The following is a 9,808-nucleotide window of genomic DNA, read 5'->3' as shown; positions in this document are numbered from 1 at the left end:
TTACATCTTTTTTGATTAGGGTGAAATCCAGAATTAGATTTGTGCTTTCTAAATTGGCCACATATCTCTTGGCATGTATTTGTGTAAATGAATTTGCTGGTATAGAGTTTATTTATTTGTGTTTTTCAGTGTACAAGCAGAACAGATAGAGCGTTATTTTTAATAAAATAGAAATGATGCACCTGTTTGATTAACTGCGAATCAACAGGAAACACTTTTGTCTCCTCACTTCTTTCTCCTCCTTTGGCTAAAAATACCTTAAACTGGTATACAGAAGTCATGCTAGACTTTTCATAATAACATTAATTTTAACATTGAATTGCATTTCATTTTCATTCTGTTGAGTCAATATTCAAAAAGCTGAACAGAAAATCCGCATTAAGTCTTCATCAAGCTGAATATATTTAATTGTTTCTTTGCACTGACAGTTTTCAAAGTGATCAGAAGTTGGCAAGACTCTCTGAATGTTACCTGATGCCAAATAATCCTGCACCAGTGGTTCAGCTATGCTAGATACTGACTCTGTCAGAGATGCAAAATATTTGGTTACTGCAAGTTGAACTGGATTCCTGCACCAGGAATTCCAGTTGCTGGAAAAATATATAACCACTAACTATAAAAGAGAAGTTGGTGAAAAACTGTAGAACATAAAGTAAGTTTGCATCCGTTACATATTTTTTCTATTGTTTTGTTAAAGTCAGAATTATGGTCAAAACTTTGGAGTTGGCCAAACATTTTCAAATAGGAGACATGTAGCAAGATTGTTTTTATTACAGGTGTAGCGACCTAAAAAACATGACACGAGTGGGAACGAGATTTTAATATCCATGATGGCTCATCGATTTAAGACTTAAGTAAAAACTCTTAAATTTATGTATTTAAAAGTAAAGTCTTAATAATTGATTAAATTCAGAAAAAACAATATATATAAATAAGTTAAAGATTTTAGTCATTCGACATCTTCATTGCATTTCAATTTGGTTGAGGCTTGTGCTTACTAGCTGCTAGTTAGATTGGGGTAACTGTCGCTGTGTGGGTAGAGTGGTTGTCTTGTGATCAGAAGGTTGTAGGTTCAATTCCAGCTTCCTCCTGCCGCATGTTTATATGCCTCTGGGCAAGGTACTTATAATAAGCTGGTGTGTATAAATGTGCATGCATTTGTATGAGTGAATGTGACTCCAGTGGAAAGTGCTTTGAGTGGTCAAAATGACTGGAAAACATGTTCACTCCATTTGCCATTGTACAGCTAGCTGTAGCTTTTTTGCAGCTATCATTGGTAAGTGCAAATTTGATATTTGTACATTTTTGTGAACATCTAGGTCTTAATTTCATTCATAATGGAAATTTGAGTTGGTGAAACCTGCAGACACATTAATATTACTTTCAAAAAAAACTTTAATGGACAAATTTATGCTACAAAAAGTCCTTTATTCTACATTGTTATTGATTGTACCGCAAATTCAACAAATTCAAATTCAAGACTGATGGTTTTAGTGCTTCAACTATGCATGGTCTGCAGTACAACATTGACCATTTCCCAGTTGCGATGGATAGGATGCACTATGTGCTGTAGCCCATTGGTTGCCATTTATTGTTCCTACTGAGAACCCAAAATGCACTTTTTGAAGTACATTACTGAAATAAATTTACTTTTACTAGGATGTACCTGATAGAAATGAAAAAAAAAAACACTCAGGTTTACAATAAAAAGAGTATTATATACTCCAGCCTTAAGAGATTTATTGATTTAATTTATTTACGTTTTAGTAAAGTGTTTGAATCTGGTTGAAGGCCTCATAGATTTCCTCTGACACAAGGGCCTGCCCTTCCACCTGGGTCGCTGTAAATCACCCACACCACCTACAGTGACCCTGCAGCTCGAACGCAGCTGGAGCCGAGTGGGGGCCAGCGATGTTAAATCACCCCACTGAGCATTTGTCGGAGTTATGTGATTGTACATTACGGAACAATTTGATGTCACCAAGCCTGGCATGCAGTGCAGAGGCAAGGACAAGATGGGTGAAGGAAAGGGTTGAAAACAATTAGCTGAAGTGCAGTTTAGTTTAGTTTTTATTTGAATCGTCTTGTAAAGAAAAGCTTTACATATTGTAATTTTTGCAATATTTTCAGACTTGTAGTACATGATAGTTCAATTCATTTCCACTACTTTGGTAAGTTTGGAGTTCCTCCTTCACATTCTGGATAAGCTGTTGAACAGCGTAAGATATTCACAGCTTCAAATAGTTTCATATTACACTCTGCAACATACAATGTATTGTCCTTGCATGTAAGTGATGTGTTTAAATTCAGTTAAGGAATTAGACGTAATGTAAAAGAACAAACCAGCAGACTTAAATAGTTATGCTGAACATTTTATAATTAGTTTTGAAAAATTAGTCTTTATTCTATTATGGGTTTGGAGGAGGCTGGTGTTTGTTGCCGCTGTCAACAAGTGAAATAGGGTGAAACAGCCACCAGTCCATGCCTTCATAAACATGTTTTGAAGCAATTATTTCATTGCATTTGATCATTTACTCCTAAATAATTATATCAGCAACTCATTGATAAGTTAGATAAGTTCCAATATCCTCACATTGATGTGTGGTGACTGGGCATTTCCATAGTCGCTGTCCTCCTTCAGGACAGAGTAAGGATTTTTTCTCTGGAACAGGATGTAAAAATCTGTACTGTGGTCAGAAGAGGGGAAGCTGTGAATATCAGCCTCATTAATATCCTGTATCACCCTCCAGGGTTATGGAAATGTGACCTGGCTGGCCAAATGAATGAGATCAGGCTGGTTGATTTGCTGTTTCACACAAGAGACACTGCTTACATTTTCCTCATCTACAAGTCAGTTTGCCATTTCTATATATAGACACCTGAAGTCTGTTCAATATTTAAACTTTCAGCAAATTAAATGACAAGTCTTACCTATAGAATAAGTAAAAAAGAAATATTCAGACGCATAAACTCTGACACTTTAGTGTTGCATGCTTAGCTTCACTTATATAAAGACAAACAGGGCTTTCTGGGCTAAGGGAAGAGGAACTAAAAGTCCATTAAGTGTATTCATCTATAATTCACCTCACTCTTGCTTACAGGGTCACTTGACTGAGGCTTTTTTAGGCTGGTACATTACAAAGCCAATGCACTGTTTAAAATGGCAAGGCATGCTAATGTTTACAAAGTTTAAATTTAGAAAATACCTGTTCTTTGATGCAGGAAATTACACCTAAAATAACATTTCCTTTTTTTATTTTACACAAACAAAAAATAAAAAACACAAACAAAAAATAAAAATAATGAAATGATTGCAACATTGTGCAACATTTCATTAACCTTTTAAAAACTAAAAATGCTAATTTCCACCTTCAATACCTGGACAGATTGATAGTTATCCTGTAAGACTGAACAGCTTATTCCAATAATTGGTCAGATCTCACTAAAATGAAGCAAAATAAAATAACTGCAAACCAATGCTACATTGGTTTACATTGATTTATCATGGTAGATACAAATCAACCATAATAAACATACACACCAGGGGTCGGGAACGTATGGCTCGCGAGCCAGGTGTGGCTCTTTTGATGATTGCATCTGGCTCGCAGAAAAAACATAAAATATTACATTTGGATTGTTTTAATCCATCCATCGATTTTCCACTGCTCATGTCCTGTTCAGGGTTGCTATTGGCTGCAGGAGCAGTCCATTATTTTAATTGGATGATAATAGCCTACTTTGGCTGTTGCTGGGTAAACAGGTAAATGCCCCCTTTTGAATCAGTCAGGTTGTTCGGGCATTACCTCAAAGCTTAAACTTCGACAAAAAAGATGGTGAAAAGAAAAAAAGACGAGGAGTATCGTACATTTCAGGACGAATGAACCGAAGAATTTGCCTTTGTGGAGAGAGCAGGTTCTGCGTTGTGTTTAATTTGCAATGACAAAATTGCGTCGATGAAACGGTCGAATGAAAAGCGGCACTTCGACACACGCCGTGCTACCTTTGCATCAAAATACCCGGCGGGAGACAGCAGAAAGAAAGTGTGCCAAGAGCTACTGAGCAGCGTGCAATCCAGCCAGCAGCAACTCCGCATATGGACCCGACAAGGTGACTACAATTCCGCTGGCTTTGCTGGATCTTCAGCAATAGTGAGGAACGGAAAACCATTCACAGATGGCGAGTATACTAAAACGTTCATGCTGGATGTAACCAATTAACTTTTTGATGATCTTCTGAACAAAGACAAAATAATCAAAAGGATAAAAGACATGCCTCTGTCGGCAAGAACAGTTCATGATCGCACCATCATGATGGCAAACCAAGTGGAGGAAACGCAGGTGAAGGACATAATAAGGACATTATGACAATGTTATTTTAAAAAAATGAATTCAAAGGCTTATTATACTCACATTTAGTTAATTTCAGTCTTAAAATATATTATATGGCTCTCACTAAAATAAATGTACAAATATTTTGCTTTCATGGCTCTCTGAGTTAAAAAGGTTCTCGACCCCTGATATACACCTTTGGACAAAATGAGGACCTGTCATCACTGAACCCCATTGAAAACCTCCTGATTATTTGAGCAAATATTGATCTCTGAACTCTTCCTGAGTTAAAACATTAGTATTGTTGTTTCTAAATTAATATTCACTTATTTTCTTTGCATTATTTGAGGCCTTAAAGCCCTGCATCTTTTTTGTTATTTTGACCATTTCTCATTTCTTGCAAATAAATACTAAAGTTTCCTTGAATTTTGGAGACATGTTGTCAGAAATTCATAGAATAAAAGAACAATGTTCATTTTACTCAAACATAGACCTATAAAGAGTAAAATCAGAGAAACTGATAATTTTAAGTGGTCTCTTAATTTTTTCCAGAGCTGTATGCTTGTGTGGAGAACTATTAATGTGCAGAAAAATTCATCTCCTTTTATCACACTAGTATTTCTTAAAATGTCATATTTTGAGAAAGATAAAATATAAGATAATTATTTTTTTAATCTATTATGGCAGAAAAAATGACACCAGAATCAATTTGTTCCCATGTGAAAAATGTAATTATTTCCTAAACCTGATAACTTGGTTGTGCCACTTTTGAGGTGGAAAATAGGTAATAAGTCATTTATATTCCTGCTGAGAAATCTTATCCTGCTCATCCTCACCGAATTGTTGTAACTAGTACTTTCTGTGCGCATGGGAAGACAGATTTCAATCAGATGTAAATTTGGACTTTGATTAGGCCATCGTCGTTATTTTTGGGTCTTACCAGATTTTCTCTGTGTGTATCATTGTGTTTGTGTGGGGTTTCCATATTAGTTCATTCTTTTATGTTTGCACCTTTATTTTTGTTTAGTTTCTTGTATTTTTGAAGGTGTTTCAAGCTTGAGTTTTTATTTTATCGTTATATTGTCAACCTTTTTTTCCTTTCTGGAGATTTGAATCTTGTTTTCGGTTTTTCTGTGTTTCTTATTCTGCTACATCAGTCTCTCATCAGCTTCATTCAGCCCACCAGTGCTTAACCCGATAGTCTCTCTGCTTTCCTCAGATGCTACACATTTCCCCCTGATTAGTTTATTTTGTTTCTTCATCACTTTCCACCTCTGCTTCTGTAGTTAAAATCCTAATTTTTCATTGTTCTGTGTCGGATTCAATAGCTTTATGCCAAGAACTGTCCCCATACTCTCGGGTTTCTAGTCTTTTTTAAACCTAAAACTTGTAAGTTTGCGTTTATTTTGGAAAACTTTAACATGCCATAACCTGTTGACATCTGACAGTGGAGTGAAGTTCTTTAGATGTTCTCCTGGGTTATTTTGTGATCTCCTGGATTTTGGTAAGCTGTCCCCTCCTGTCAAGGTTCATCGCCATTCCATGTTTTCTCCTTTTGTGTATAGCGGCTCTCGCTGTGATCCGCTGGAGTCCCAAAGCCTCTGAAACATTTAAGTGTGACAAAAAAAGCAAAAACAGAAGAACTGTCTAGGGGAGGCAAATCATTTTTCACAGCACTGCATGAGACATGCCTCAGTGAAGAACGTCATGAATCCAGTTATAAAATGTTGTTCTGTTGATTTATAGCCTAATATGAAGTATGAAAGGACATTAACTTCTTTCCAAGTCATCTTGGATCTAATTCTGTTTGTCAGACAGTTCAGTGTATCACTTATGCCCTATTTGGCTTGTGTCTGCCTGTTGTCCTGTATGAATCTCGGAGCGTGTGTGCATTTGTTGTCCACAGGCAACTGTTCAGTAAATAGGGCAATTAAGTGTGAAAAGCAGAAAGGAGCGAGCATGTTCCTGTCTCTTTGGTGGGGGAGATAATTTATGCTAATAACATCTCTACAGCTCAAGCTGCCCAAAAATGATAGCAGACCCTTTTGGCTTCAGAAGAATCTTTTCATCCTCTTGGAGGAAAAAAAAAAAAGTGGTTTCTCAACACCTTGCAAATAAGACAGCTGTGTGGCAGTGAATGAATCTCTATCCCTGCCTTTCATCTCCAGATGATAATCTTTTCTCCTTCACTGTTTGTATGGTGCATGTTTCTTCTTCTTTTAGCCTGTGGTACACTTGAAGCCTTGCCCCCCTCTGCACGCTCTCACAGCCTCACACCCTGCACACATATCATTAGGCTTCTCTTAGGAGTCGTCATAGGAAGCTGCACCACATGTGAATGCATTACTGTAAATAGTTTTCTATGCATGAGCGATGCTTCTTAATAACACTTAAACCTGAGTTCAGTATGCTGCTCATAAGACATAAATTCCTCTATCATACTGAGGGACACCAAGGCACTGGGTGGCTGTGGAGAGCAGGGGCCACGCTGGCAGTTCAATAAATAATCCTAGTGAAAGTGAGAGCAATAAACCATATGAAATCTCTACCAGCTGCCCACAGACATGCTCAGAATGGAGCTACAAACAGAAAATGTTGGTGGTTTTTCTTCTTGTGTGCCTCAAAAAGAAGCAGAAATGTGTCACAGACCTAATATTTATTTGCAAAGGGAAAAGATATTTTAGAAAATTGGAGGTTTCTGCCGCTAACATCCAGTAGCTGTAGTTGCTGTGGGTTTCAGTGTTTACTTTGGTGTTTTTTCTAGGAATAAGGAAAGTCGTGGATTACAGGGTGCACCGAGTGTCAGTGTGTTCCTTGATCTGAATGACGCAGGGTCTTCTTATTGGAGGTGTGCCTGAAGACTCCTGTTAACTCCTGTGCCTGAAGACACCTACGCCTACAGAAGTTACTTTCTGTAGGCGTAGGTGTGTGGCTAAACCTCTTTCTCCCAAGGTGTTAAATATTGCTGTCCTGTTAAATGTTGACAGGTCTACTTGGGAATCTAAATGTAAAATTTGAAACTAGTTGAAGCTCATTGCAGCAAATCTGTGACAGATGAGGCCAAGTGTTTGTCTGATGTGTGACTCTAAGGGTGTTTTCACACCTGCTACTTTAGTAGATTTGGTTTGAGTGGGGTTTGATTGCAACACTTTTCACAGTTTAAGCTGCTGCGGTTCTCTTTCACACTGCAACGTGTCAAACAAACCAAACCCTTTGAAAAACCTTTTCCCCTCCTTGCCTGTGGTGGCGCTGCATCAAAAACTGCTCGAGGAAATGACAAGAAACTCAGAAGAAGACATCAATGTAAATTCCACCTTCACAAAATGGAGTGGCGTCAGAATTTAGTGGTTGTAGGATTTTTCTTTTGTCTTTGGTAACAGACTGCAAGTCATTTCTCCCACTTGCACTAGACTCTCATGTTTGTTTTGGTTCTATTTACCCAGAATGCCCTGCATTATGGTTCGCTTCCTGTTTTCAGAGCAGTCTCTGGTCTGCTTGGCATTCACATATGTATTTGAACCATGCTAGACTAACTTGCTTTGGTTTTTTAGGAGGAGCAAAATTAGTATTTTTAGTAGTCTTCTCGTTGCATTTACCTGGTCTGGATTATAAACTTGCCATCAACAGGTACTGCAACTTGCAAAAGTTTTTCCCTTTTTGTCACAATCGCAAACCTGAAGAACAGCACATACAGCAAACATGAAAGAATTTGCTATGGACAGATGATATTCAAATTTTAATTACTGGCCTACAAGTATAAAGCCAGGTTTGGGAAAACTAACACATCATTCTGAACAAAAAATGTCAAATATATTTAGGAAAACTCAAAAAGTAATGTTTGCAGATTCTCTCCACCCAGGCTGACTGAACTTTATCTACTTTGTGAAATAAAATTGGAAAAAAATGTGCAAAGCTGGTGGAGACCAACTGATTTTATTAAAAAATTGCAAATTATAATTTTACAACCACAAATTTTCAGGTTTGTGGTTGTAACATTGCAAAATGTGAAATTTCTAAGGGTGTAAATACTTTAACAAGATACTCTAGTTGAGGAGTTTACTGCTTTCTTTATACTTCACTATAAGGCAAATTTAGTTGAATTTACAATGCAAAAAAATAGGAAAAATCATTCCTGGGGAATGTAAAAATTATTAGCAGCTGGTCAATAATGAACTTAATTTGAATTGGGGGTCCCCAAATGAAATTCTGCTTGGAGCCCAGTTCAGTTTTGGGCTTTGAGACTGTTATTAGTTCTTTCTAATGTTGCAATTATTTCTCAATATTTTTCCTTAAGTCGGTTCCTTTTGAAACAGATTAACACGTAATGAAAGTATAACTATAAAAAATATCACATCTTGGTCTGATTTATTGAGGAATAATTGTTCAGATAATCTTAGTCTGAATTAATTGTGTTAATTAATCACCGCCGTGTCCTCGCCCTGCCTCCGTCAAATAAAGCCACTGTAGGTCTTTTCGCATTATGTTCTATCATGAAGGTCAGAGCGCTGGGTAATAGACTGTCGTTTCCAATTTGTACTTTCACACAAAGGAAGAGCAAATGCATTAGTGAGATCATATCAGCCAGTTTAAAATTGGACAACAAAATGGTCAGATTTGCATGTGTTAGACCAGCCAAGCCGAGAGACGTGTGCGTCGTATTCTTCAGGTCCGGAAAACAATTACAAACCAGTTACTAATTTTCTTTTTTGAAGATTTTCCGTTTGCAGCCAAAGGGACAAGCACTGACGTTCCAGTTTCTGACCGTGCAGTATTAAAAAGAAGAAGAAGAAAAAAAAAACAAGAAATGAAAGAAATCTGCAACCAAACAAATTTCCCACAAGGCAATATTCAGGCAGGCATTTTACTGCTATGTGTTTTTCCCCACTAGTGTGTGTCAGGGAAAGAGGTGAGATCAATTTCCACAGGATTAGGCAGCCCAGGGAAAATGATTGCTTTTTCTAATACTTAGTAACAATTTTTCAATTTCCTGTGGTCTTTGTTACTCTCAACATTTTGCAAATGAGCAAAACAGAGGCAAGCGTTGTTGCTGCTCTACGAACTTCACCTTGGGACCAAGCATCATTTGCATATATATTGAGAGCATACGTTTTTGGTTTATAATAGTAACCATTCTGGGGTGGGGGTGGGGAACCGGGGGCGGCTGGCAGGCATTCTGTCACCTGTTATGAGGCCCTTGTCCGTGAATGTCCCTGGGAGACGAAAAGCAGGCGATAATTACAGTGCTGGGACTAAAACCAGTGTTTCTCTCTACACTTTCACATTGTTTTTAAAACTGAGGAGGTAAAAAAACGAGAGATAGCCAGAGGGATAGTTTTCTTTACCTAAACTCCCAGAGTAAAATGCAAAATTCAGAGAAAATGATATGGTTTTTTTTTCTTCTATTGACGCAGTGCTGATTTGGTGGTGAGTACAGTTGGAGCTTGACACTAATAAATCCACGCGTTCCGCTCTTTGCACTT

At 37.4% G+C, this 9,808-nt stretch overlaps 1 long non-coding RNA gene across 1 annotated transcript in view; it reads left to right on the top strand.

Moving 5' to 3' along the window:
• The window catches only part of LOC129370114 (uncharacterized), a 54,801-nt gene that overhangs the window by 22,122 nt on the left and 22,871 nt on the right, over positions 1 to 9,808 (top strand). The gene's annotated exons all lie outside the window — the stretch shown is intronic.

This window comes from Poeciliopsis prolifica, unplaced genomic scaffold (genome assembly GCF_027474105.1).
Source record: "Poeciliopsis prolifica strain line A6 unplaced genomic scaffold, Auburn_PproV2 SCAFFOLD023, whole genome shotgun sequence".
Classification (NCBI taxonomy): Eukaryota; Metazoa; Chordata; class Actinopteri; order Cyprinodontiformes; family Poeciliidae; genus Poeciliopsis; species Poeciliopsis prolifica.
This window is presented reverse-complemented; position numbering and strand designations above follow the sequence as displayed.